Source organism: Lissotriton vulgaris, chromosome 6 (assembly GCF_964263255.1).
Source record: "Lissotriton vulgaris chromosome 6, aLisVul1.2, whole genome shotgun sequence".
Lineage (NCBI taxonomy): Eukaryota > Metazoa > Chordata > Amphibia > Caudata > Salamandridae > Lissotriton > Lissotriton vulgaris.
In genome coordinates, this window is record NC_141694.1 from 332,991,191 (window position 1) to 333,018,941 (window position 27,751).

Below are 27,751 nucleotides of genomic sequence, written 5' to 3' on the forward strand. Positions count from 1 at the left end.
GAGATCTGGCCTCTTTCAGGACAGGACAAGAAACACTACAGTTATTCGATACCTCGTGAATCTGCTAGACACCAAACTAATCAATAAAGGTGCATCTGGCAGAAGTAGTGGCCTACAAAATGAGATACATAGGAAGAGGTTTCTTTACTACACCACTGATCAAAAAGATTTCTGGGAGGGCCAAAAATATAGCCCCACCAAGGAGTACTCCAACACCTACAATAAGCCTGAATGTAGTACTGACCCAACTTATGAAAGAACCCTTCGAATCACTTCACAAGGCCGCCTTAAAATTTGTCACCCTCAAAACAGCTTTTGTAATTGCAATAGCATCTCTCCGTAAGGCAAGTGAGTTTCAAGCATTCACCATTCATAAACCATTCATGCAACAAAACAAGGGCAGGATTGTTATGAGGACCAGCCCACATTTCCTACCAAAGGTCTTATCCCAGTTTCATATAAACCAGACAATCCAAATCTCAAGCTTCTTCTTGGAAAGAAAGACTCGGCAGAGAAAGCAATACATACACTAGATGCATGACGGGTGATTATGTATTGTATGCAGTTTAAGAATCTGGTTTTATATATACTACACCAAAATGAGGTAGTGTGTATAGAGTCCAGGTGAACCCAGAGGTAGGCAGAGGTTAAAGTTAGATAGAACCTTACTCTCTATTTGTGATAGAGTGGTCGAGCAGTAAGGCAGTATCAGAGGACAGACTTAAGCATTTGATGTACACACTCAGTCAGCAAATGAATTCACACACTCCTGAACGGAACTTTAGGCCAATTGTTTTTGTATAAAGAAATATACTGTTGTTTATTTTTAGAACCAAGCCAGCCTGGCACAGGTAAGTATTACATATTTTTCAGTAATAAGTTGCTGAATATAGAACAGTTTAAAAATGCTATAGAAATTGTACTTTGGTTGATTTACAGGGGATGCAGTAGGTTGCAACACTTAGCAAATACAGTACATTGAAATGAATAGGCTTTTTCAGTAAATTATAGGTAAGTTACTTTTTACGTTACTTTTCGAACTCAGTGCTGGATACCTAGATTCTGCACTGGGACATTTCCTGCAAACAGGTAAGTAAATACATTTGGGTATTTGTGTGATTTTTTAAAGAATATTTTTAGATTTCAGAACTCCACACAACGTTTTCGAAGAAAATTGTCAATGTTATCCTATGGAGGAAAAAGAGGTTAACGGTTCACAGGTAAGTAATCGACTGTGGAAGTTAAGGTTCTGGGGTTAGACTCAGGGGTCCCCCAGGGTCAGTGAATCCCTGTTGTTGCACCCTCAGAGGCACTAGGGCGGCCGGGGACAGAGTGTTGAGGCCTAATGTTATCCATTGTGGGATATAGGGCCTCCGTTTGGTGGCTGCTGGCACGCAGACCACTGGGTTGTGAGAGCAAAGCTCCTAGGGTTAAGGTCAGGGCAAATGGGGAAACAAGGTAGCACAAAAGGTGCACCCTCAGCAGCAATGGGGCGGCTGGGTGCAGAGTGTTGTTTCGACGTCAGGGGCCCTGTTGTTTTCTATGGAGGACCTCCGGTTTGCAAAAGCACTGCAGGGAGGGAGACAAAGGACTTCTGGGTACGACCACCACTTGGAGAGGTAAGTTGGGAAGTTAAGGGTTGGTTAGGCACTGTCGGTTTGGGCTCACAAGTCCGTGGGGCGTCAGGTGCTGGGGTGCCTTTTGGGGTCGGATCTTCTTACCAGCTCCGGGCCGTGGTCAGGGGGGCTTTCTGGATTTAGGCTGCAGACGTCGGCTGGAAGCTTGAGGCAGGACAGGGTTCACCCGATCTCGGGTCAGCATCGTCGGGGTGACCTCCTCGTGGTGTTTTTCCACTCTAGCTCAGGCTGGGTTCGGCGGAAGCAGAGTGGGCTGGATTTGCAGTCTCCAGCTGCTGCCAGAGGTTGCACTTGAACAAATCAGGTGTTCACGGGAGAAGCAGTCTTTAGAAGTGAAGGCAGGCAGGTCCTCAGGGTTTTTGAGGTTGCTGGCTGCAGGACACACCGGGATTTCGCAGGAGCAGGTTCGAGGGGAGATAGGCCTGAAGGGCCTGTAGTCTTCTTCTTTTCTTGTCGTTTCTGGATAGGAGGAAGCAAGGTTCAGGGTGCACCCTAAATACTAGATTTAGGGGCGTTACAGGTAGGTAAAGGGCAGGGACCAATGGGTCCCTTCCTTGGGGTGGGTACACCCCTATCGTGCCACCCTCCAGTGGGAGGGGACAGGAGCCTGTCCCTGGTTGGCTAGGTCCCCCATCCTCAAGATGGCGGGGACTCAGGGTTGTGCTTCACCTCGCCTCCCCCACCTGAGGGTGTAGTTGGCAGAGGTGGGCACACCTCTTTCCCTCACTTGTTTTTCCCGCCGGTTCTCCGGCCAAAGTGGGGGGTAGAACCAGTGGGGACCAGTTGCTGAAAGCAACAAATAGTCGGAAGAGGCTCACAAAGGCGGCATGCCTTTGAAGCTTCCCCTTCGTGAACCCTGCCCATCCTGGGGGAGGAGGCTTGGCAACTTGTCCCAGGATGTGCATTGTTTCAGGCCCCCGAGAGCAGCAGGCTCTCAATCCAGGGGTCCAGAAACATGTCTGTTGGTGGCTGCCTAGGCAGCCACTTAGTCGGGTCACTAGAAGTTGGTTGAGTTTCAGGGGGCATCTCAAAGATGCCCTCTGTTGTGTAATTTACATTAAATCCCACACTTGCATCAGTGTGGGTTTAATGTGCTAAGAAGTTTAATGCCAAACTTACCAGTCTCCAGTGTAGTCATTATGGTGTTGTGGAGTTCATAATGACAAACTCCCAGCACCATATACTCTTAATGGCAGCACTGCACTTACACTACCCAAGAATGGACTTGGGCACTGTAGGGGCACAGACCTCATGCACCTGTACCCTCACCACTGGTATAGGGCACCCTGCCAGAGGGGTATGGCTGATCTATACCAGGGGAGTGTGGTTTGTGGGCATGGCACACAAGGATGTGTGCCATGTCGAGTCTTCACTTTGTTCTGCACCAAGACACGCAGCCTGCAAAGGTAGTGTGTGTGTATGTCATGGTACAGGGCCTCTAAGGGGGGCACCATAGGTTCGGCAGCCCTTAGAGTCCTTCTCTGGTCACAGTGCCCTGGGTACCTGTGGTACCATTTACCAGGGGCTGAAATGTGGCCAGTGATGACAATTGGGTATTAGGCCTCAATGCAATTTTAGGGAAGGAGCATAGGCCCTGGGTACCTGATTAGCAGGAGCCCAGGGCACACTCAGTTAAAGAACATCAGCTATTTAGCAAAAAGTGGGGGCATACCATGCAAGAAAGAGGGCACTTTCTCACATGCAGGGCCACTGTAAGTATGCGATTGTAAGGCTGTGGCTATTTCCACATAATTATAGATTTGCCATATTTGCCACATAATCCATCATCTGCTGCATAATGTGCAGATTTTAACCAAAAAAATTGTTTTTAGCACAGTTTAAAAGTTATTAAAAATATAGTGACACGCTTTGCTGTGCAGTGGAAGGCCCTTTGCTAAGGTTGACCAGTAAACTTTCTGTAGGTTATTTGTGTGTTTGGGTGTTAAACTGGTGAGTTGCAACCAGTGTCCATACAGTGTTAACAAGTTTAAAAGTGACAATATAATGAATACATTCTATCCTAAAAGGTGCCGCATAATTTCCCTTTACTTGCTGCATAATTTACCCAACCCTGCTGTATAATATGTCCCTCTCCTGCTGCATAATTCCTGTGTCCCTGATTATATGGAGAAGATCAAACCAATCAGGGAAGGAAAACATCTCTCCATATAATTCTCAGACAATAAAAAAGGTAAACCGACCATTAAGAAAACCATTGAAAGGGGGATTACTCGAACAATCCGGATGTGCCACAGGGCAGCTGGCATACAACTAGAAACTAGACCTAAAGCTCATTCAGCAGGTAAGAAAAGAGCTACAATAGCCTGTGAGAAAGTGGCTCTATATATATGGGACCAGAATAAGGTACAGGGTGTATAGAGTCCACAAACCCCAGAGGTATAACAGAGGTTAAAGCCAGGTGTGACCTTAGTCTCTAAAGTGGTAGTTTGATCTCGCAGTAAGGCAGTACCAGAGGACAGTGTAAAGCATTTGTTGTACACACTCAGTCAGCAAAAGGTTTCACACACTCAAGGACTGAACTCTAGGCCAATGGTTTTTATATCAAAAGATATAGTTGTTTTATTTTTAGAACCAACAGGTATAAAAATTTACTTTTCTCGATATCAGTACTCTCATATAGTTACTTTGCAAAGAAGCAATAAACTTTGTAAACACAATAGGTACAATGGTTGCAGTAGGAAACACAATTCTAAACACAATTTAACATTGAGCTCAATGGGTTTCTACATCAGTCAGTCAAGAAATACTTTATTCGGTTCAATATTCAAAAACCATAAAAGTACAAGACATACATAGAAAATGGTCCTAAGATCACAATACAGCATTAAAAAGAATATCATTCTACAGTTAAAAAGAAAATGTACAACAGTTAAGATTTCGCAGAGTAAAAAAACTTGATTCAAGTTACAGAAGGCACAGTTATGGCGGGTAATCTATGTCCAGTTAATCTTTTTTCCCAATCTCACTGCAATGGTTAAAAATTTGGCCACATTATAGATTTCCCAAATGTTTGTTAACAGTTGAAGATACAATAAAGCTGGTTTGACCTGCCTGAAACCTCTCCCCTTTAATAGGGGTATAATGAATTTTTTCCTGATATCATTAAAATGGGCACAGAAAAATAAGTAGTGGGCAGTATCCATGATTGAGTGACCATCACAGTTACATAGGTTCAGATCCAAATCCCTGGTCCAGCCAGGACGGCCAGAGATTACCAGATGGACTTTGTTCAAGCGGAACTTGGTAAGAAGATACCTGTGGTTGGAATTATTAACAACCTTCAGATAAAGTTCCGGTTCATGGTCTGAAGAGACAATCAATTGGTGGGACCGAACAGAGGGCTTTTTCAGCTCCCTGCTTTCTCTGTCCATCCCACTATACTGCAAGAAACTGCTCTTTGCCCACTTCAGATCAGCTTTCACAAGGGCGGATTGATTATGAAACATATCAGGCCGTCCCAACTTTACACATATCTGTTCAACATATTTTAGCCAGGGGATCTTATTCCAATGATCTAGTTTTAAACAGTCCTTCAGGATTTCATGATTGACTTCCAGCTCTAAGTTAAGCCACACCGATATCCATTCTACATAAATGCAGCTAGTTACTTTATCGATTACTTTTGTAGTCCCAGGACTGGATCATAGAGTCAGTCTTGGGGTCTAAGCTGGAAACAGTTTAGCAAAAACGATGTGGGTATTGCTATGATTTTTAAGCAATATAAAGCTATTTCAAAAGTTCACACTTAAATCTTTTCACTGAAAATTTGGCAATGTTATTCTATGGGCGGAAAATCAAGTCGCAGTTAAAGTACGTTCTCGTTACTTTTGTAATCCCGGACTGGGCCCCTAAGTCCAGCACTGGGGTCTCTACTTAAAACAGGTAAGCAATTACGTTTCAGTAGTAGGTACGATTTTTAAGGAATATTTGTTATTTTCAAAAGTAGACAGAAGAGATTTCACAGAAAAACAGTCAATGGTTTCCTATGGACGAAATTTAGATTACTAGTAACCACGGTTGTGATTACTTTTGCGGTTCAGTACTAGGCTAAAAGGTACAGCACTGGCTTCTCTCCTGATTACAAGTGAGTACTTCGGATTTCGATATTCGGCTGATTTCAGATGAATATTCTAACATTTCAAAACTTCACACTTAGAAGAAATTTCACAGAAAAGCAGTCAATCGTTTCCCATGGCATAAATTTAGATTACTAGCAAACATGGTTGTGATTACTTTTGCGGTTCAGTACTGGGCTACAAGGTACAGTACTGGCTTCTCTCATGATCACAGGTGAGTAATTCGAAATTCGTTCTTCGACTGATTTTAGAGGAATATTTAAAGTTTCAAAACTTCACACTTAGAAGATTTTTCGAGTCAAACCAGTCAATGTTATTCTATGGCAGGAAAGTGAGTCATCGGTTTTCAGGTGAGTACTCGACTGGTGAAGTTAAGGTTCTGGGCATAGATTCAGGGGTTTTCCAGGGTCAGGTAAGTACAGTTGGTTCACCCCCAGAGGCACAGGGGCGGCCGGGTGCAGAGGTAGTTAGGCCCAATGTTATCCAATAAGGGAAAGGGGGAATCTGGTTGGTGGCTGCTGGCTAGCAGGCCACGTGGCTGTGGGAGCTGGTCTCCTGGTCACTTGCTCAGGGCAAATGGGGAAGCAGAATAGGGTACAGGTTGCATTGCCAGGGGCACACGGGCGGCTGGGTGCAGGGTGCTTTTGAGCCGTCGGGCGCTCAATGTTATTCAATGAGGAACTTGAAAAGGGAGCAAAGGCTGCAGGCTCGGGACGAAGGATCTTCTGGAGCGACCAACACTTCGAGGGGTAAGTTGGGTTCTTGGAGGATAGGTAGGCACCCAGGAGTTGGGCACAGGGGGCCGTGGGGCGCTGGGTTCAGGGGTGTCTTTTGAAGTCGGGAAATCTTACCCCCTGTTGGTCGCGGTCGGAGGGTTCCTTTGTCCTGAGGCTGCAGTCATCGTCTGGGTCGTCGAGGAGGGTTCTTGGGTACTGGATTCTGAGTCAGAATCGCCGAGGGGATGTCCTCAGGGTCTTGGTTCACTCCAGCACAGGCCAGGCTTGGCTGGTGCAGTGTGTGCAGGGTTCGCGGTTCCGGGCTGATGCCAGGGCTTGTTACTTGCTTTGAGCAGTACCACTGCTCGTGGGAGAGCCAGGTAGTCAGAGTCACAAGGTAGTCAGGTCCTCCGGGGTTTTTGAGGTTGCTGACCACTGGAGACGCCGGGGGTTAGCAGGAGCAGGTTCGAGGGTCGACAGGCCGGTAGGGCTGGGGCCAAATCAGTTGGTGTCTTCCTCTTCTTAGAAGCTGCACGGCAGGTCTTCTTGTTTCTGGTTCTTCTTTCTTGTTTCGTTATCTGGATCTAAGGAAGGAAGGTTCAGGGAGCCCCTAAATACTGAATTTAGGGGTGTTACTGGTAGGGCAAGGACAGGGACCAATAGGTCCCTGTCCTGGGGTGGGTACACCCCCTTGCCTGCTCCTCTTCTGTGGGAGGGGAGCAGGAGCCTTGCTGTGATTGGGCAGGGCTCCCCATCTTCAAGATGGCCGGAGCCCGGGATCGTGCTTCACCTCGTCTCCCCCACCTGAGGGGTGGGTTTGGCACAGGCTGGCACACCCCCCATCCTGACGCAGTTTTTCCGGCCAGTCTTCCCGCCAGCAAATGGTCTGGAGAAGCTCACAGAGGCGGCATGCCTTTGAAGCTTCCCCCTGCGCGTCCTGGGGGAGGAGACCTAGCACCTCGCCCAGGATGTGCATTGTTGCAGGCCCTGGAGAGCCGGAGGCTCTGCACCCAGGGGTCCTGGCAACATGTCTGCTGTGTGGCAGCCTCTGCACCCACTCAGCCCAGACGTGGATTGTAGGTTAGGTTTCAGGGGCATCTTTAAGATGCCCTCTGTTGTGCATTTTACATTAAATCCCACACTGGCATCAGTGTGGGTTTAATATGCTGAGAAGTTTGATATCAAACTTGTCAGTGTTCAGTGTAGCCATTATGGTGCTGTGTAGTTCGTAATGACAACCTCCCAGCACCATATACTCTTAATGGCATCACTGCACTTATAGTGCCCAGGAATGGCCCTGGGTACTGAAGAGGTAAAGGGCTCATGCCACTGTGCTCACACCACTGGCAAAGGGCACCCAGCTAGAGGGGTGGCTGATATATGCCAGGGCAGTGGGGTTGTGGACCTGGCACACAGGGATGTGTGCCATGTCAACTCTTTGTTTAGTTCTGCACCTAGACACTCAGCCTGCAAGGGCAGTGTGTGGGTGTCAAGGTACAGGGCTCCCAGGGTGGCACAATAAGTGCTGCAGCCCTTAGGGGTCTTCTCTTGTCACAATGCCCTGGGTACCTAGGGTACCATTTACTAGGGGATGATATGTGGTCAGAGATGCCAATTTGGTTTAGGCTTTAGTATAGCTTTTAGGTAAGGAACACAGGTCCTCTGTACCTGATTGGCAGTGACCCAGGGCACACCTAGGAAAAGTGCATCAGGTATCAGTCAAAAAATGGGGGCTACTGCAACAGAGACTCACTTCCTCACATAGCCTTCCTAGCAAATGTTCTTAAATGACTTGTATGGCAGCCACTTGATCGTCAGTACACACGTTGACAAAGCACTACTGCATCGGCGTGCAGATGAATAGGGAGGCTCAAGTGGGACCAACAGTACTTAAAGCATTTATCTACAAGCTCAACTTCATCTCCAACCCAGCCTCCACAGTGAAGAAAATCGCTACAAAATCAATGCACAGCATGTGAATTCAGAAAGGATTCATGTTACAAAACGAAATAGTTACTTACCTGTAAGAGTAGTGTTGCAGCTTGAATATTTTTCTGGAATGACATGCGACCTACCCGCCTGCCCAGGAAATGAGATGAGCAGAAGTTTTCAAGGGACTTAAAGATTATACAATAAGATGAAGACCATGAAACACCAAATAAATAGATGCTAAAGAAAGAATTGAAAGATGGCGACCAAGGAGGAGGCTTCCGGGGAGGGGCGTTTGACGTCAGGATATGTTGTAACAACACCAAAAAGAAAAGTGGGGATAAAATTCAAGAGGAGAGTTCAAACCCAACCGCTTGATGGCGTATTAATGCACAGCATGTGAATCCGGAAATATTCTCCAGCTGCAAAACTAATCCTAAAGGGAAGTAACCATTTTGTTATTACTACAGGAATAATTTGTTTCTCAGTACATCTGAAACAACTGCACAAAATATTATAAAAACAGCAATCACACGTTATAAATAACAAGAATAAAATGAACATTTCTAGCATAGTTAAAATGTAATCTAGAGCCTAACATCTACTTCTATGACCTATACCGTGGGTACTTGTGAACATTTTCCCAGGAGCCAAAAAGTGTGGTCTGTGGTGTGACGAGGGCCGAATAGATGCCAGCAGGGTTGACAGTTTGAATGGGACCGGGGGGGGGGGGGAGGGGGGGGGGCAGGGGGGAGGGCGGTATAGGAGAAGCGAAGCTTGTACATCTAATTGCTGATTTGCATAAAGTGATACCAGAAAGCCTGGGATCAATCCCAGCTTTCACACTTGATCAAATTGTGTGATCCTAGGGAATTGCTTTATTTCACTTTGCCTCCTTTTTCTTCATTATTACATATAAGATCACCTTGAAATAGATGAGTTCTGTATTTGCTCTGAACACAACCTTCTCTTGTGTTTGATTTAAAAAACTATAATGTTGTCCATATATATTAACCCAGGCCACCCAGTGGGTGCACATGACAGCTGCCTTTTAGTTCACTAGTGTCATTGTTATTTTGCTGAGGGAGGCATGAATGTTTTTAAATTCAGGTTTGAAAATGATCACTTTTAAAAAACTACGTCTAAATGCACTGATATCAACTGATGTACGAAAGTGAAATGGGTCTGCATGTTGATTAAATATAATTTTTGAATCATCAGGCTAGTTTGTCATTTTTTTTACTTGTTTGCTGCAACATGTCTATAACAAGCATTTGCAATGCAATAGGTCTTGTTGTTACGAGAGTTTCAGCTATTCGCATTATAAATAACAATGCTTTTTATTTATGTTTTTAAAAAAATAATAAAAGGCATTAGTTGCAATTTCAATAGCTCAAACTTGCGTAAATGCGAGACTTATTGAATTGCAAATGCTTGTTCACTTCGACCGCAGCTCCAAATATATAAACGTGGCCAGTTCACACTCCTCAAACACACCTTCAAAGCATTACATAACATGGGCACAGCCTACCTCAGACAAATCTTATTTCACAAACCGTCCCGACACCTCTGCTCGGAAAGTGTCCTATTGGCACACATCGCATCCATACACAGAGCTAGAACCGGATTTTGAGCTGTCTCCTACATTGCTCCTAAAGCCTGGCATGACCTGACTGTGCACCTCAGAGCCGCTTCTTCTATTTTTGAGTTCCGCAAGAAGCTGAAGGCCTCGTTTTTTGAAAAGACCTACTCTCCAGCCCTAGGCCAGGCTAGTTTTGCACCGGCAGCAGCGACGGGATACCCTCCCGGATGACAGTGTGCTTTACAATTACACATAACCACATGAAGTATAAACAGAGGTTGTATTGCTGACCCAGGTTACTTTACGGTTGTTTACAGTCAATCGATCAGTGCTTTGCCTAAAAAGTTAAGGACATGAATACAGGGCCCAATATAGGGACACATTTCAATACGAGTTTCTAATTACTTCCGGGTCTGAGACCCATCAGAACCCGGCCCAATTGAAGCCCTGAGATGCCCTGAGATGAAGAAAAGTGAACTGTGGCTATTGCAACAAATGCAGCACAGGAGTCAAGACCTCACCTGTACTGTAAATCACCCACTCGCGCTTCCTCTCTGCCACACCACCTCCAAAGACACTCACTCCCCTCTACGAGCCATTCCAAAAACACGTGCCCCACTCTCACCGGTCAGAAACATCTGCATGTAACATTACACAGCCTACCCGAGACGTAAATGTAACGCACAGATGTGCTTCCCTTCAGCATCAGCATGGGTAATGCAACTGGAACATGCAACAGCTGGTTCCAGTCTATCACGGACACACGCGCCTTTATTATATCCACACAGATGCTGGCCTACGTCAAGACACAGGTCTGAAGGACAGTGTGGAGCGGGCGAAACAACTTTACATGCTTACACGTTAATCAAACCGAAAATAAACACCCCCTTATCAAAAAGGCCTGGCACCAGCCACAAATCACGCTGGTGAAATCAGAACACTCGCAGTCGTCCTTTTTCACAGTTTGCCGACAAAATGACATCAGAAGGAGACATGTGTCGCCTTAAAATGCAGCTTTACAGTCTGAGGATAAAAGGCAGGCAAGGCTACAATGCCCAAGAGGTTAACCAACCGCTGCCAGCCAGACTAGTCTAAATAAACCCACGCCTTCGCCCGACGGCCGCAAGCCCATCACCGCCCGCTGCTGCTGCTGCTTGCGGGTTTTAAGAACATACCTCCCCCAAGATGCCGAAAATTAGTCATGATTTCACAACTGCGTGGCAAAAGCGCACTGACAAACAAAAAACGGCTGAGCAAAACACACACAATAGGAACACAAGCAATTTATATTGTAAGTTACAATTTAATTTGCTTGTGTTCTTACTTAACTAGTCTCGCTTTCCGTGATCTCACACCCTCTGTGGAAAGCCTGAAGGAGGAAGAGGAAGGGGGACAGAGGAGGAAGGACAGACGGATGAAGAACGTGAGAAGAGACTGGGTTGGACGCTTTTAACTGAGTATCCCTGAGGATGGGAAAGTGACAAAGACCATTCCTCAGGAAACAGCAAAGAACGCCAGGGGGCTGCAATGGAGTTGAACTTGTGTGCAGAAAGAATAGGTATAAGACGCACTGAAACTCAGCATGGGTGTCCTGGTGCAGTGCTAAGATCAGACACACAGCCAGAATCGAACCTTCAGCGACAGGAAGTGTTACACCTTTCTCAGCTCAAAAAAGAGTGAACAGAGCTACCACCTTTAAACAGCGTGACTTACTAAGGGGGAAGCGGGAGCATGGGTGCCACGAACGGACCGACGAGAGTCAGCCCATCCTACCTGGCAATTTGACTCATTCCTGGTCCCAAAGTCAGCCCAGATGTCCAGTTACGACTGGGAGAACATTTCGAGCCTCAAGCAATGGCCGGTTTGTCCTATAGCTGCTCCGAGATTTGGCCCCAATCTCTCACATGCACCTGGGCAGGTGTCCTGTGCACGGCGCCCCAGAACTTGTCCACGGGGGGAGTTCGGGTGAAGTTAGGCTGCAGGTACCCGCGACCAGCCCCTCCAAAGAGGACTTCACGGGCACGGAGCAGGAGAGGCAATGGTGGCTGGCCCTAGGAGCGACTCCCGCCAGAGCCCCGCTCGGCTTCCAGCACTGGCGTCTGGCAGGGTTAGGAGCTGGAATGGAATGAGTAAGGGAGGAACCCTGAATCAGCTCCAGAGACCGGAGGGGCGAACCAGGCTCTCCCTGGACAACTTGAAAGAACAAGTCCTAAACAAGCGCTCGCCAGGCAGCCGCGTTTTATTTTTGCATCTCGCTTTCACTTTAAAGTGAAAGCGAGATGCAAAAATAAACACATCGCAATGTCTTTTCTCTTTTTCAGACGGCCCACTTGTACGGGCTCGTCTGCTTTCCTTCTGGCGTAAAAGGTTTCTTGTCTTTATGGGGCCAAGTGTTTGAAACACATGGCCCCACAAAGATAAGGATCATTTTATGCCAGAAGGAAAACAGGGCCGTCTGAAAAAGAGAAAAGTCTATGTCATGAGAAGCTCTTGTCCAATGGCTGGCCACCGTTTAGCATAAACGGTGAAGCCAGCCAATGGAAAAGAGGGGCGGGCTTAAAGCCCTTGACTGAAACAGACCTAAAAACATAAAATCTCGCCAAGCGAGCTGCACATTTGCGCAGCCATGCTAGCCGAGACCTAAAAATGAAGGTGTTTTTAAAGTTAAGTGTGTAGAACATCCTAGTTACTCCCTCTCTTTAATTTAAATTAGCTCTTAAATAAATGCTTGCCTTTTATTTAACATCTTTTTAGGTAGAGCCTGGGCAGCACAGGTGCTGCTCTGTGAGGCATGGTTTGCATAATTTGTCATTGGCTTGTGTCATTGTCCTTTGTAAAGGCCGGCTTCTGATTCATTAATAGATTTGTTAGGCCCTCTTTAGTATTGCCTTGCCTTCATTTGTAACCTCCCATGAGGACAGGCTTTTATACTTTGGTCGTTACAAGGTACGTCTTATTTAGTCTGTAAGCACTATTTTCTTTCAGTTTCTCCTACTGCAGACACTACATGCTTTCCTGCATTCGGCAAGCCATGGGCGCTTTCACGGGGCGCTTTTACCAAAAAAAACATTGGTTTGTCAACTTGACAAACAAATGCTTTTTTTGGTAAAAGCGCCCCATACCGTGCATTTACTTTAATAGCAGCCGCGGACCTTTCTTTAGACACCACTGGTCTAAAGAAAGGGTCATGGCCTCTATTAACATGAACGCGCGGCATGAAGCGCTTGTAAACAACAAGCATTTGCAATGAAATATGTTTCGCATTTTTGAAACTTTGATCTATTGGCATTGTAAGTGACAAAGACTTTTATTATTGAAGTTTTTTAAACACATGAATAATTATTTACTATGCCAATAGCTAAAAATCTCGCAATTGCGAGACCTATTGCATTGCAAATGCTTGTTAAGACCAGTGATGAGTGAGTAATTAGCAGTCCAGGGCTGCTGTATACCAGAGGGCCGCATGTAAAGGTTAAGAGGGCCGCATGCGACCCCTCAGGCCGTACAATGAGTATCACTGAGCTATACAAATAGAGCATGAAAGGCAGAGCAACTTGCAGTCTAGAGTTTCTTAGGACGAAGAGATGCACTGCATACCTTGTTTACAGCAAAGACTATCTTTATCAGAAAGTGCGTGAAGACAGTGTTTCCAGCGAAGGGCAAGTACACTTTGCGGTCTTCTTTCGAGACTCCGTTCTATCGGCTTCAGGCGAGATGAAGCATCTGCAAAATGTTCTGGCAGTAGATGAGACTGTCGCTGGCAGAATCCCATGTGATAATCTGGTAGAAGGACCTATTCTGACAAGGTCGAAAGAAGGTCGAAACACTTTGGCTTTTTTCTGTCAGAGGCCTAGAGCAACCAAGGGAAATAATACGCCGAACAATAGGTATCCTGAGCTTGCCTGAACAAACTCAAGAATAGAGTTTGAAAATAAGACTCTGACCTCTTTAAGACCCATGAAATAGACAGCATTGAGGACAAAAATAAAAAGGTCCCGATACCAAACATAAATCAGTAGGACAACAAGTTCTAATGGAAATATTAGTCTTTTGAAAAATTGGAAGTATATGTATAATAATGTTTGATGTCATCTTTATATGTGTAAAAAAGTCTTTTTGGTCAGTAATAAAATATATGTACGTGATGTAAGCACTGTTTTTGACAGCTTTTTAAAAAAATTGTATAAAAAAATCTAGAGGTGAATGTTATATTGTACTATGTGAAAAGAACCTTCACTTAAAATAATCAAAAAATAATTCAAATGAATGAAGCCCAGAGTTAATAAAAAGGACTACTGTGGCAGAAGTAACGTCTCATTTATGGTTTCAGAGGCATTTGCTGTTTAGTTATCACCTTAGCAGCTATGGAACGTCCAGCTCCAGTGCTGAACGTTCCATTGCGCAGGTACAGTTGGAACGTCCAACGGCCGACGGCAGCACTCCCGAGGTAGTGGTGCCGTCGGCCGTTGGACTGGCGCAGCACTTATGAGGTTATTGGTGACAGAGGTAGGCACTAATCATGGCTCATGCAGTTTGCCTTGCACCCTGACAGTGGTGGAGTATTTGTGTACAATTGAGGGTATGATGTCACACTGTGTGCCACCCATAGTAACTGGTGATTGATCAGGTGTAACCGGCAAGACAGTTCCTGCATGTGGACTCGTGCACATGGCTGCTGTCTTCAATGTGCCTGTGCAGCCCTGCAACAACCTCCCAGAGTTTCCCAGAGCCAGAGCGACCTCCTCCCAACTTAAACATTTCTATGAGGTCAAGCACCTCATCGATGGGTGACCGACCCCTCTGGAGCGCCTTTGGGCGCCATCGGTTCGGAGAGAGCTCCCTACTGGATTCCCTATGGTGAGTCCGCCCACAGCACCAGTCAGGCCCCTTGAATCCGGTGTAGGCTCGGCCGGCGAGCCAATGATCTCCTACAGAGCCCACGCCAGTGCCATTGTTCTTAGTGCCGCCCACACCCTACTGCGGTGCCAACCTTAACCCTTGATGAACCCGAAGAAACTGGTATGAGGAATTGACTGATGGCAGCGGTTTAGCCACCTCACCAGACACTGGCCTGGTCTCTCTTTCCACTGTGGCTACGGAGGAAGGGGCCTCTTTTTCAATAGTGGTGGGAAGGACAGCTGATGTCCTAGACCTTCAGCTGCCCTCATTCTTCAGCTGTCCTCAACCTTCAGCTTCATGTGCATGTTGACCCCTCTTCTGCACCCTTATCCAAAGTTTTGTTGTTCATTCTTTCCTTGGCCCAGCAGGGTTCTGCTTTGGGCACTGTCAAAGGATACCGGTGAACCATATCAGCTTTCTTGCAGTTCCTGGCCCAACCATCTTTGTTCAGGTCACACGTTGTGACTTGTTTTCTAAAGGTACTCCAACACTTGTTCCCTCCATGACCATTTATTACATGTCTTGACATTTCTAATGTGTGCACCCTCTGTCCACTACATTTACTCACCATCAAAACAGCTTTTCTAGTGCCCCTTAAATCTGCCTGGAGGGCCAATGAGCTGCAGGCAGCACTTACCTTCAACCCTCTATATAGGATATTCTACCTAGACAAACAGGTAATTGGAACATGTGCTTCCTTTCTCCCAGACATGGTGATACCTTTTCATGTGGGCCAACATATCACCTTGCCTGCCTTCTTTGCCCTGTCTCACCCTTCCAAAGGAGAGAAGAGACTCCACTGACTGGACCCAGAAAGAATATTGTTGTTCTACATTGATCATACCAGAGAGTTCCAGGTGGATTATCAACTTTTCATTGGGTAAGTAGGGGCAAGGAAATGAAAGGCTGTGAAGAAACAAACCATCTCATGGCGGATAGTGTTCTGTATTATAATCTGCTGCGCATTGGCCAAGGAGCAACCCCCTGAGGGGTTGTGCTCTCATTCCAGTAAAGCCCATGTTTCAACTACTCCATAAGCTTGTGGAGTTCCTGTCCTGGACATCTGTCCGGCGACAACATGGACATCTCTGCGCATGTTGACCAAACACTACTGCCTAGACAGTCAATTCCGTCGTGACGGACACATTGCCCATTCTGTCCTCCAGGACCTCCTGGTCTAAATCTATTCGCAGACCCATGTCCAGAGAGGTATTGCTTTGGTATCTAATCTAAGGTAAGGAATCTGCAGCTATAAGCCTCAATTAGATAAACAAGTTACTTACATTCAGTAACGCCTTATCTTGTAGAGACTCTTATCTATTATTCTATTATAGGACTTGTAGAGCGTATGGTGACCCGGAGGCATCTCAGCGATACGAAAGAGAGGGAACACGGCAAGCCGAAGATCTAGGGAAGATCAGTCTTCTAAAAGATCGAAGCTAAAAGAGCCAGGTTTTAATGGCTTTGCGAAAGGGTAGCTCGTTGTCGAGACACCTAATGGGGAAGCCGAGAAAATTCCAACGTTGGCAACATTGAACCGAAAATAGTGTCCTCCTTTCCTTGCGGTTTTAGTTGCAGGAACTGTAACTAGAAGCAGGTTGGAAGAGCGGGGAGCCCTATTAGTGCCATAATGAGTAACAAGGTGTTGAAATATGAGCAAGCCTTATTCATGGAGGCCTCAATGGGCTATGCACATGACCTTAAATTCAATTCAATGAGCAATGGGGAGCCACGGTCTACCCTTCAACCTCTGCTGGGCCCATTGGGACCTGGGAATACCCCAAAACTTATGTGCAGCAGCATTTTGTACACTTAAAGTTTCTGAATGGCAGCTTTGGGGAACCCAGATATAAAGAGTTACTGTAGTCCAGGCGAGAAAGAATTATACTTGGACCACCACTTGCCTCGAGGTCTGGGGAGCAACGACAGGATCTTAAGCAGCATCTGCAACAAGCCCAAGCAACTGGCTAATATCTTGGTGGCCTGGGTTACCATCATCCGAGTATCAGGAATTACTCCTGGTGGCCATCAGACCTAGGACTATCACCCACTCCCTCCATCCAAGCCAGAAACCTCTGAATCATTATTGAGAACAAGCTCACCATGAAATCACAGAGCACCGCTGTCTCCTCTGCCTGCTTCCTCACTGTATGCACGCTACTTAAGATTTTCAAGTGGCTACCCCTAAACACGAGACACAAGTCCTCATCACCGGCTGACTGGACTACAGCAATGCGCTCTACGTAGGAATCACCACACACCTCCTAAAGAGACTTCTGACCATGCAGAACTCAGCAGCCAGACTCATCCTCGGCCTTCCCCAACGAACCCACATCACACCCCATCCCATAAAACTCCACTGGCTCCCCGTACAGAAGAGAGATGCCAATTCAAGCTGTCGACCCATCCTCACAAGGCTCTACACAACCAAGGACCTGCCTACATTAACCACCGCCTGAACTTCCACCAAATGTCGAGAAGACTACATTCCGCCTCCCTTTCACTTACTCATTCTTCCCGCATCTATCAAAGCGGAAGTGGAGGATGCTCCTTCTCCCACATCGCAGCAAAGACAAGGAACAGTCACCTCACACACCTCCGGACCATCATCTCACTTCTGGAATACCGCATGACCCTCAAGACGTGGCTGTTTGAATAAGCCTCCGGTAACTGCACGCACCTGGATACACTATTGGGTGATCAGTCGCGCTTTATAAATTGTGATTGATTGATTTATCAATCCACGTCCCCAGACTTTTTATAGTTGACTTATTAGTAGGCCAGCCCAGGTCATATTGGGCAGGAGACCTATTCCCCAGAATCATTAGATCTGTTTTAGATCCATTGTGCTTGAGCTGCGGTTGATTCATCCAGATGGCTATCTGATCCCAGCAAAAACCGAGGTTAACTGTGGGTGTGTCAGAACCAGACATAAATGGGAACACCCGCTGAGTGTCACCTGCATAGGTGATTATAGACATCCCAAAAACAGCCACAAGGTCTGCTAATGGTTGCAGGCAGATGTTGATCTGAGGCTGGGTTAGGACCCCGCAGGGGACAGGCAAAATGTTAAATGTACAACTTTTGTCAAAAACCTGCAATGTATTCCCCTTTAGAAAGGAACCTACCCAGTCCAACTCTTTACACGTGATACCAGCCTTAACAACCCTATCCAGAAGTATAGGGTGGTCAACAGTGGCAAAGCCGGCACTGAGATTCAGTAGTTCGATTGCCACTGTTGCCCCCTAGATCTGATCTTTTTCGCCTCTTCCAACACTGCCAAAAGAGCGGTCTCTAGGCTGTCTATATCTAGCCACAGATTCCTTATTAACCCTCCCATCCTCCCTGCGACCTGATTTCTAAACATGGGGCTCACTTATGAGGTCCGTAGTGCTGCACACTAGTACATCAGCAAACTTCGTGGCTCTGCACTACTGGTGTGGAAGTATTGCGAAAAGTAACTGATGTTCGCACACTGGGGTGGCAACTTTATAAGCACCGCGCACCACTTCTGGGGCAGACAGTACCACTGACACAGAGCTGAACAGCGTCTGCTATCGGCGCACAGGGGTACTGCTAGAAAAGCTTCAGAATCTATTCTGATGGTTGGGGATGATTCTAAGGTAAGGAGTCTGTGGCTAGATAGAGTTCTGAACGCTGAAAGCCCGAAACCAGTCCTAGGATGCTTGTTTCCAGTCTGGCATGATTTATATGTTGGTACGGAAAAAAGCTCAGTTGCAACGGCAAAGGAGTTCCTTCCCCCAAACACAGTAGTCTGTCCGCCCGATTTATATGTAGGCGACCATAGGTTTGGCAGTGACAGAGAATTTTCCATCTCCACTGTTGCCATACTTCTCTGACAGACGACCGAGTAATCACTGTAGAAGAGTTAGCTATAGGCCCGCCTGTCCAATTATAGGATGGGCGTACATAAATCAGTTTTTTACTATCCGTCACCGCCAGGCAAACCCTGGCAGTAAGGGACAGTTAAAAAAATTGCCCCACCCCAGTACACCTTCTCCCTCACCCCCCGGCCCACTTTGCCTTGGGAGATGACCCCAGTGGCAAGGGGGGTCATTATCTTTTTTTATTTTCCAAAAGAAAATCCAGTTTTGGGGTTTTCTTTTTGAAAATAAAAAAGAATCCGTTTCGCGCAAGGTTCCATCATGTTGATGGAGCCCTGCACCATATTGCGAAAAACAATGGTTTAGGAATGACTGCCTGCTTGGGGGTCATTTTTATATTCCGCGGGTGGCATCTCCATCAGGGCAACAAAGTAATTTACTCCATCGCCCTGGCGGGGAAACAGGCCGGTCGCCAAGATTTAAATCAGGCCCCAAGATGCTATTTCTGTCAGATTGCACAAAAGATGTGGCACTAGGCTCTAGACAGCACAGATTCTTTCTGCTCAAATCTGTGCCATTGACAAATGGGAGTAAGCTAAGGGAATAGTGAACACATTTCATAGTTGAGTTTCTTCAGATAAATCTATTTTCCATTGCTGGTGACAAGAAATGCCCAAATTATGCATATGGGCATTTATGCTCCATTTAAATGAGAAATGGGCGAAATGTTCAGTTGAAAAATTTTAGAGAATTTTTGTACATGCTTTCCACTTAACACCATACATTTGAAGTCCAAGGGTAAACCTAGAAAAACAAAGCAGAACTAGACCCACTCTGCCTCCAAGAAGGTGTGAGGGCATCAAGATGTAAGTAGCGATCCCTCAAGGTCAATGGCCATGGAACTGATTCCTTAGTTGGTGCAGACACACCCAGAGTTTCTCAGCTTTCATGAACTCTGCAGTAGATTGAGGCCTTGACAAAGGTCATGCTGATGTGCTTTGGGGCCCCATGCAAGCTACAGGTCCTCCGTGTCATTGATGCAACCGACAACATAATCCCCTTGGGCCTGCAAAACTGACAGACAGTACTGCCTAGATCCTATACCGGAGATATTTGAAGACTTCCGGGTAATATCGGGCCTAGCGATTAATGACACTAAGTCATAGGGCTATCGGTTCGCTGACACTGCAGGGGACACACAGATGCAGTTTCCCCCACATAGGTTCCAAATGGCACCAACGACCTTTAAATATCTAGGGATTCAAATATACAGAGATACCCAGGACACGTTAGATGGTAACCTGGGGAAAGCGATTAATGTCCTCAGGACACAGGTGCAGTTCTGGAATACGTTGCCATTGTCCGTGTCCGGGAGGGTGGCAATATCAAAGATGGTAGTGCTGCCACATCTAATATACTTCTTCACGAACATGCCACTTTTGGTCCCAGCGAACACCTTCAAAACAATAAACACAATCATGACGGAACTAATCTGGGGATCGGGTAGACGAAGCATTAGCCTCGCCAAACTGCAACTGTCGACTGCCCAGGGCAGTATGGGGGTCCCGGATATGACTGCGTATGGCTATGCTTGCCAACTCCAATGGCTAGCATACTGGCTAGCAGGTCGTAACCTGCACGAGTTAGACATGTCTGAAACAGATAGGGAGAATGGCGCTATACACAAACTATTGCTGCCAAAGGTAAAGGTCCCCAGAGCAGCGCCACACCTGCTCAAGCTAGCAATTAGTTGCTGGAAAAAGGCGATAAAGTACACAGACGCGGCGACCTCATATGCGCCCACTATACCCTTATTAGGGCTTCCCCTTGGAACAGGCACGCTGACAGAACGCGAACTCAATACCTGGCACGGCGCAGGTGTCATGCAGATAGGAGACCTTTTTGTAGACGGCAATATTATGTCACACGCGGACTTTAACAGAACACATCAGACTCCCGGGGCGCTATTTTTATTGCACGCACGGGTCAAGCACTAAATCACCTCGACATGGGCACCAGCAGGCATAGAGAAACCCACAAACCCACTACTCACTATGCAATACTTAATGGGGACGGGCAGCCACCTGACGAAATGGATAGCAAATGGAATTAGAGCTGGGAAGGCTATCTCACTGCAACCCACTCGTGTGCGATGGGAAAGAGATATAGGCCGGGCACTCAGGGACAAGGAATGGGAGAGGATCCTGCGATTTCCCAAAAGGTGTTGAGGAACCCCAAATTCAAGTTCATTCAGTTAATGGTTGTGCACATGGCATACCTCACCCCTCACCGGCTACATGCCATGTTTCCCAACACACCAGACACATGCCCCCGCTGCAGGGCTGATGACGCCGGACTAATACATATGCTGTGGGACTGCACTAAAATAGGGTATTACTGGGGAACAGTACAGGAGTCATTGACAAGGGTAGCTCCCACCAGACCCTACACCTCTCTAGCATATAGCATATTAGGATTGGGCCCTACAGAAAAGACGACAAGTGTCGCTACACGATTTGTCGACATGGCCCTACTGTTGGCCAAGAGAACACTCATGATGCGGTGGAAATCAGCTAGGCCCCCGGACCCTGAGGCCTGGCATAGGGAGGTAGTACGATGGGGGAGGGCGGAGGGCCTGGAACTGCAGAGGGAGGAGCGAAGAAGACTTCGCAAAATACCTATATCTATGGACTGGAATGCAATGCTACTAGAATTTGAACCCTAAACGGATAACGCTTTGAGTCAATAAATTACTGTTGGAACTGGGGAACTGATGCACCAATGGAGGAGCTAAAAGTAACCCCCCCACCCCCTTTATTCCCTTTTTTCCCCCTTTCCCCACCTCCTCCCGTTTCCTCCCCTATCCCCCTTTGCCTCCCCCCTCTCTCCCCGCCCTCCCCCCCCCCTCCTGTGCTGTCATCCCCCCTCCCAGCCCCCCCCAGTGATAACTGGGAACACATGAACAGGACAGGTGCATAGGGTACTAATGCAGAGATAATTGGCAAGTAAAGGATGGTGCCATCGGCAGGAATTGAACTGAATGTTATTCTTATGACCAATGCAAACACGGTGCAACTCGACTGTGAACACGGTTTTCAAAGTGCCAGGGAGGTTGTGGGTGGGGGGTTATAGATGCAACGGGGGGAAAACGAAAAAGGACTGCAATGTCATGTATAATTTATGCATAAATAGTTCCCTGACATGTAATGGATAAACGATACACCGATTGCAATTTTACTTGATAATGAAAGTATGCTGAAATAAAAATATTTAAAAAAAAAAACCTGACAGACAGCATGCAGGTCAGTAAGGGAATCAGTTCTCGAATTCATCTTCCCTTGCTACAACAGCCAACAAATAACTTCAGTTTGCCCTTAGTGGCGCATGTCCACTCATTGGGAGGCAGCGTCTAGCACTCCTCCCCATATTTGCAGTCCATTACGTCCGACAGATGGGTCTTTGCAGTTATTAAGTCCTTTCTTTCTTTGCCTTCCAACGACGACCCGGACTCACACCCTTAAATTCTGTCAGGTTGACAGACCATTTTTTCTTATATTCTTATCAGTGTACAAGGGGCATGTCCACTCCATAAACATCAGGATTCAAACTGTGTAAAGACTGACACAATTAGATGTTGGTGACTGGCCCCACAAGGTCTGTCTGTGGTGTCTGGATTCCAAACACAACTCAGCATCGTGTGACAAATGTGCGAAGATAAAACCAAAGGCCTTCACGACCGCACGGTTAAACTTTACATCACAGAGCTCCATTAGAAGTCCTAGAAGACCCTGTCTTGGTTGACGTTGAGAGCACATGCACGCTTGGTTCTCTCGCGAATGATCCTCTTTGAGTTCAAGGTCTTCAGTTAAGTAAAGAAGCATAAGAGGCCGAAACATGTCTCCTCTTCGTTCCACTGCTCCCATCACGATTATTATTATTTAGCGATTTATAGAGCGCCTGGTGACCCGGAGGCATCCCCGCGCTGTGAATTTAGTAGAGACCGGAGGGGTGGGGGAGGAGGTACTATTTGGGGAAAAGAAAGGTTTTCAGTCTTTTACGGAAGAGAAGATGGCAGGGTTCCAGACGCAAGCTGCGGGGGAGTGAGTTCCATCCTGAGGACGCTTTTACTGCAAAGCGTCGACCGCCGGTGCGTACCTTCCTGAATCTAGGGACAATGGCTAAGCGTTCGTTGTCCGAGTGCAGGAGTCTGGGGGCTTTGTAGGGGGTGACCATGTCTTTCAGGATAGCGGGGCCTAGACCGTTGATGAGTTTATGGGCAGTGCACAGTGCCTTGAATTCTACCCTCTGACGCACTGGGAGCCAGTGTAGGGCCTTGAGCGCAGGTCTGGCCGAGGCTCTGGGGGGGAGACTCATAATGAGCCGCGCAGCCGCATTTTGAGTGCGTTGGAGTTTAGCCAGGGTGGATTCAGGGGCACCGAGGTAGACTGCATTGCTGTAGTCTAGCCGGGCGAGAATCAGTCCTTGAACCAGTAGTTTCCTTGATGAGGGAGGAAGAAGTGGAAGGATCTTGCGTATGGATCGCATGAGTCCAAAACAGGTTCCTGCTGTTTTAGCTGCCTGGGTCTTCATGGTCAGCTCAGGTTCCAGCCAGACTCCAAGTGTCTTGATTTCTTTTTTCGGGGTGGGCACCTCACCGAAAACGTCTGGCCAGACCGAGGGGGGAATGGTTGTCCATTTCTTGCCCATGAGCATGATTTCAGTTTTTGCTCCGTTGAGCTTTAGAGATGACTCGCACATCCAGTTGTGAATATCCTGGAGGCAGTTCAATAGGTTATCTGGGTGGTTGTCAAGGTGAGATAGTGAGACGACCAGTTGTGTGTCGTCCGCGTAGCTCACTATCTTTATCCCGAATGGGGCAACGACATCCTCAAGAGGGGCCATGTATACATTAAACAGGGTGGGACTAAGCGAAGACCCCTGGGGGACTCCGCTTGAGAGTGGAAGAGGGGCAGAGTGTGAATTGCCGTCCCAAACCTGGAATGAGCGGCCTGATAGAAAAGAGTCTATCCAAGCGAGCGCAGCGCCCGCGATTCCTGCCCCGGCCAGCCGATGGAGAAGGACACGGTGGTCCACCGTATCAAAGGCTGCACTGAAGTCCAGGAGGATCACAGCCACTGACCCTCCTGAATCCAGAATGCACCTTGCCTCCTCGATGACAGTGAGGAGGGTGGTGTCCGTGCCATGGCCGGGGCGGAATCCAGTTTGAGACCGACGCAGGAGATTGTTGGCTTCGAGGTACTGGGACAGTTGCACATTAACCAATTTCTCAGCCATCTTGCTAATGCATGGGAGAAGCGAGATCGGTCTGTAATTGGCCATATCCGCGGGGTCCAGTTGAGGTTTTTTAAGAAGAGCCTTGACAACAGCGCTCTTCCAGCTCGGAGGAACAGAGCCTTGTGATAGAGAGATGTTGATTAGTTCCATGATAGTGGGAGCTATGGTAGGGGACACTGTTTTCAAGAATCTGACAGGGGCCGGGTCAAGAAGAGAGCCGCTTTTCATCTTGGCCAGGGTAGAAACTACTTCGTTCAGAGATATTGCTCTAAATGTGGACAGCTGAGATGTTACCTATAGAATTGGTGGCCCCCTCTTTGTCCGTGTGGTTGGATGGACTTGGAGGTGGGAGGGAGGCTAGTATCCGGGTAATTTTGGAATCGAAGTAGGTTGCCAGTTCGTTACTTCTGTCCGGAGGGGGTGGGTGCAAAGACGGTGGCACTGGTATTTTAAGCAGTTCTTTGGTGATGAGGTAAGATTCTCTCGCCGAGTTGGTGGAATTTTTTATTCTGGCGTCCTAGTAAGAGGCTTTAGCAAGCTTCAGGGTGGATTTATAGATTCTCACCGACCTACGGTAGGCGTCCTTACTGGCATGGAGCCAGTCCTTTCTCCACAGTCTCTCTGCTTTTTTGCATTCTTTGCGGAGAGATCTCCAAGGGGCAGAGCCAATTTTCCCGTTTTTCTCCTCACGAGTTTTTATGGGGAGGATGGAGTCGAGGGAGGTGGAGATCCACTCCCTGAACTGTCTGTCGGCAGTGGCCGGGTCATCCGGAAAACTAGGGGTTGTTGAGTTTAGGGCTCTGGTCCAGTCCTCCGCGAAGAGTCTGGCCCATGCCCTGTCCCTGGTATAGGTAGCTGGCTTGTGCCACTTATCACCCCAGATACTACTAGGCCACACACTCGGTCTCCAGCTTCATAACTGATTCTGTCCCTTGTTCCATTGTGCCTCAATTTCCTAGGTCCATCAGCAATGCCGCAGAAACTCTGTGAATACAAGGAGTCTATAGACAGAATTTTTTTTTTTTTTTTAAACACTATTGATAGATTGCACACATTCCGCAGAGCTCTGCACACCAGAGATATCTGCAGGACAAATATACCACATCAATTGTTCTTTTTTTTAATAAATAAACAAAGCAATACTATGCAACCCCCTCCTCCCCCACCGAACTCCCCCCTCCCGGATCCCGCCCACCCAAGTCGCACTAGGTCCGTCACGTGTCTCCTACATATTACACATCTAAATGGCTACATGCATGCCCCTCTACCATGGCCCCTTCATGCCACCTCCGGAAGGGATAGACAGAATTTTTGATATTCATATGAATCCCGCTAGAGCAACATCGTATCCGAGGCAACCTTCAGTTGTTTGGCTTTAAAGTCAGGCACCATACAGAATCCTACACTTGTACCCCATCTCAGCCCATGCCACAAGCCCTGTTGCCAGAGGGGGAGCCGATGGTCCTCTCGCACTCCAAAGCCCACCCAGAGTGAAGTCTATCAATGTCACATCACCTCCACATCTTTCCCACTCCGATCCTGAGACGCAGTATCATGATCATGATCCTGATGATGATGATGACTATAACGTGTATGAAGAGGAGAACCTCTTTTTGCTAGCTTACAGGACACTAGTGGAGAAGACAATTCTCCTGACTCTGGCCTCCACTTCCCTTTGCTGGGTGCGGCCACTGGAAAATCTGCCTCCTTTGCCACGGTCATTAGGAGAGAAGCGTAGGTGTTAGACGTCATATTGCCTTCCACTGAGGTCAAACCAAATGTCCTTACAGGAGTGCTCCATCCAGCACAGACCGCACTTGAACCTTTTAATGAGGCGTTCACAGACACACTGCAGGGCACCTGGACAAAGCCAGGATCATTCCTCCATTAAATAGGCAGATTGCAGGGTGGCATAGACCTGCTTCATTGGCCAGGAGGTGCTATAACCTTTTACCTCCCCTGGTGGAGGAGCATCACATCCAACTAGTGGGTGCTCCAGATTGTACAAAATATCCCCTCTGCCCTTTCTGATACCTCTCCCAACATTCATCTCAGACCACAACGCTTCCCTCCCATCAGACCACGTGCCCATACTCTGAGAGGAAGTTCAAGCCGTCTTGACCAAGAGAGCCATATAGAGGGTGCCGGCATCAGAGATCGAGACTGGTTGTAATTCCAGTTACTTTTTGGTGCCAAAAAAGGATAGAGCCTCCATCCAATCCTCGATCGCCGCCCTCTGAACTTCTTCCCGAAAAGACTAGTTTAAAATGCTCACCCTGGCCCAAGTTCCATCTTTCCTGGACCTAGGTAACTGGATGGTGGTGTTTGATTTGCAAGAACCTATTTAAACATTCTTGTCCTGCAGTACAGCGGACGCTTCCTTCAGTTTTAGGTAGGCCAAGAGCACTTTCAGTTCTTGGTACTCCTGTTTGGACTTACAGGAGCACCTCGAGCGCTCACAAAGGTTTTTGTGGTGGTCGCTCTCCATCTGTGGAGATAGCAAAAACCAGTCTTCTCATTCTTCGATGACTGGCTGCTGAAGTTAGTTCACCTATTATGCCATATGCCACCTCCCAACGATGGCTGAATTGTTGACATCCCTGGGCTTTTCCATCAATGTGCTGAAGTCACACCAGATTCCTTCACAACAGCTCCCCTTCTTTGGAGCCATCCTGGATACTGTGCTCTTCGAGCCTTCCCTCTGCCTCAACAAGTACTGGACATTGGAGCTATGATCCAGACGTTTCAACCTTGGACCAGGGTTTCAGTGAGCACAGCTCCGACACCTAGCCTCTTGGCGTTCTGCATCCTACTGGGGAACCACACTAGGTGACACATGTGGGCTCTGTATTGGTATCTGAATTCTCAGTGGGCTCAGCACCAAGGGCAGCTTTCGGATCCTATCCAGGTATCTGAAAAGACTCTAAAAGAACTGAAGTAGTGGCTGCTGGACCGTAGCCAGACCCTTCTCCTTGCCCCTCCCAGAGCTAACGGTCATGGCTGATGCATCATTGCTGGGTTGGGTCATATAGGAGAGGTGGAGGTCAGACGACACTGAACTGCAGCAGAAGCTTGTATTAACATAAATCTGGTGGATTTGTGGCCAATGCTTTTGGCACTGAAAGCGTTTTTCCCAACCATCAGGAGGGAAGGGCTCTAGATTTCTACAGACAACACTACCATGATGTGGTACTGTGACAAACATGGCAGAGTGGGGTCTTGGGTTCTCTGCCAGAAGGCTCTAAGCTTCTGAAAATGACTGGCAAGAGTGTCTTCTCACAGCACCTAGCAGGATCCTTAAAAGAGTGGGCGGACAAACTCAAACAACGTTGCCTTGTGAATCATGAATGACGACTTCATTCTGAGGTGACACAGGTGTCTTCTAACAATGAGGAGAACCCTGGGTCAATCTTTTTGCCATCACAGATAATGTGAAATGTTCAAACTTCTGCAGGTTAGAGTTTCCACGGAAGTTCTTGCTTAGAGATGCCTTTCGCTTCAATTGGAGCTCGGGACTCCTGTACGCCTTCCCACTTCCACATCTCCAGCCCAGAGTTCTCAAGAAGATCCAGAAGAACCAGGCCCAAGTCATCCTAGCTGCCCCAGACTGGGCAAGGAGAGCGTGGTTACTGGAACTACTGGTCATGAGTATCTGTTCTCCGACTCCTACTGCCCCTTCGGGATGGCCTACTGTCTCAGCAACAGTGCAGGGTCCTACAGTTTAACCTGCATAAACTGCACCTCCGTGCAT

The 27,751-nt window shown here is 47.4% G+C and overlaps 1 protein-coding gene across 5 annotated transcripts in view; it reads left to right on the plus strand.

The window, feature by feature from the left end:
• The window catches only part of KIDINS220 (kinase D interacting substrate 220), a 942,023-nt gene that overhangs the window by 358,793 nt on the left and 555,479 nt on the right, over nucleotides 1–27,751 (plus strand). The window lies entirely within an intron of this gene.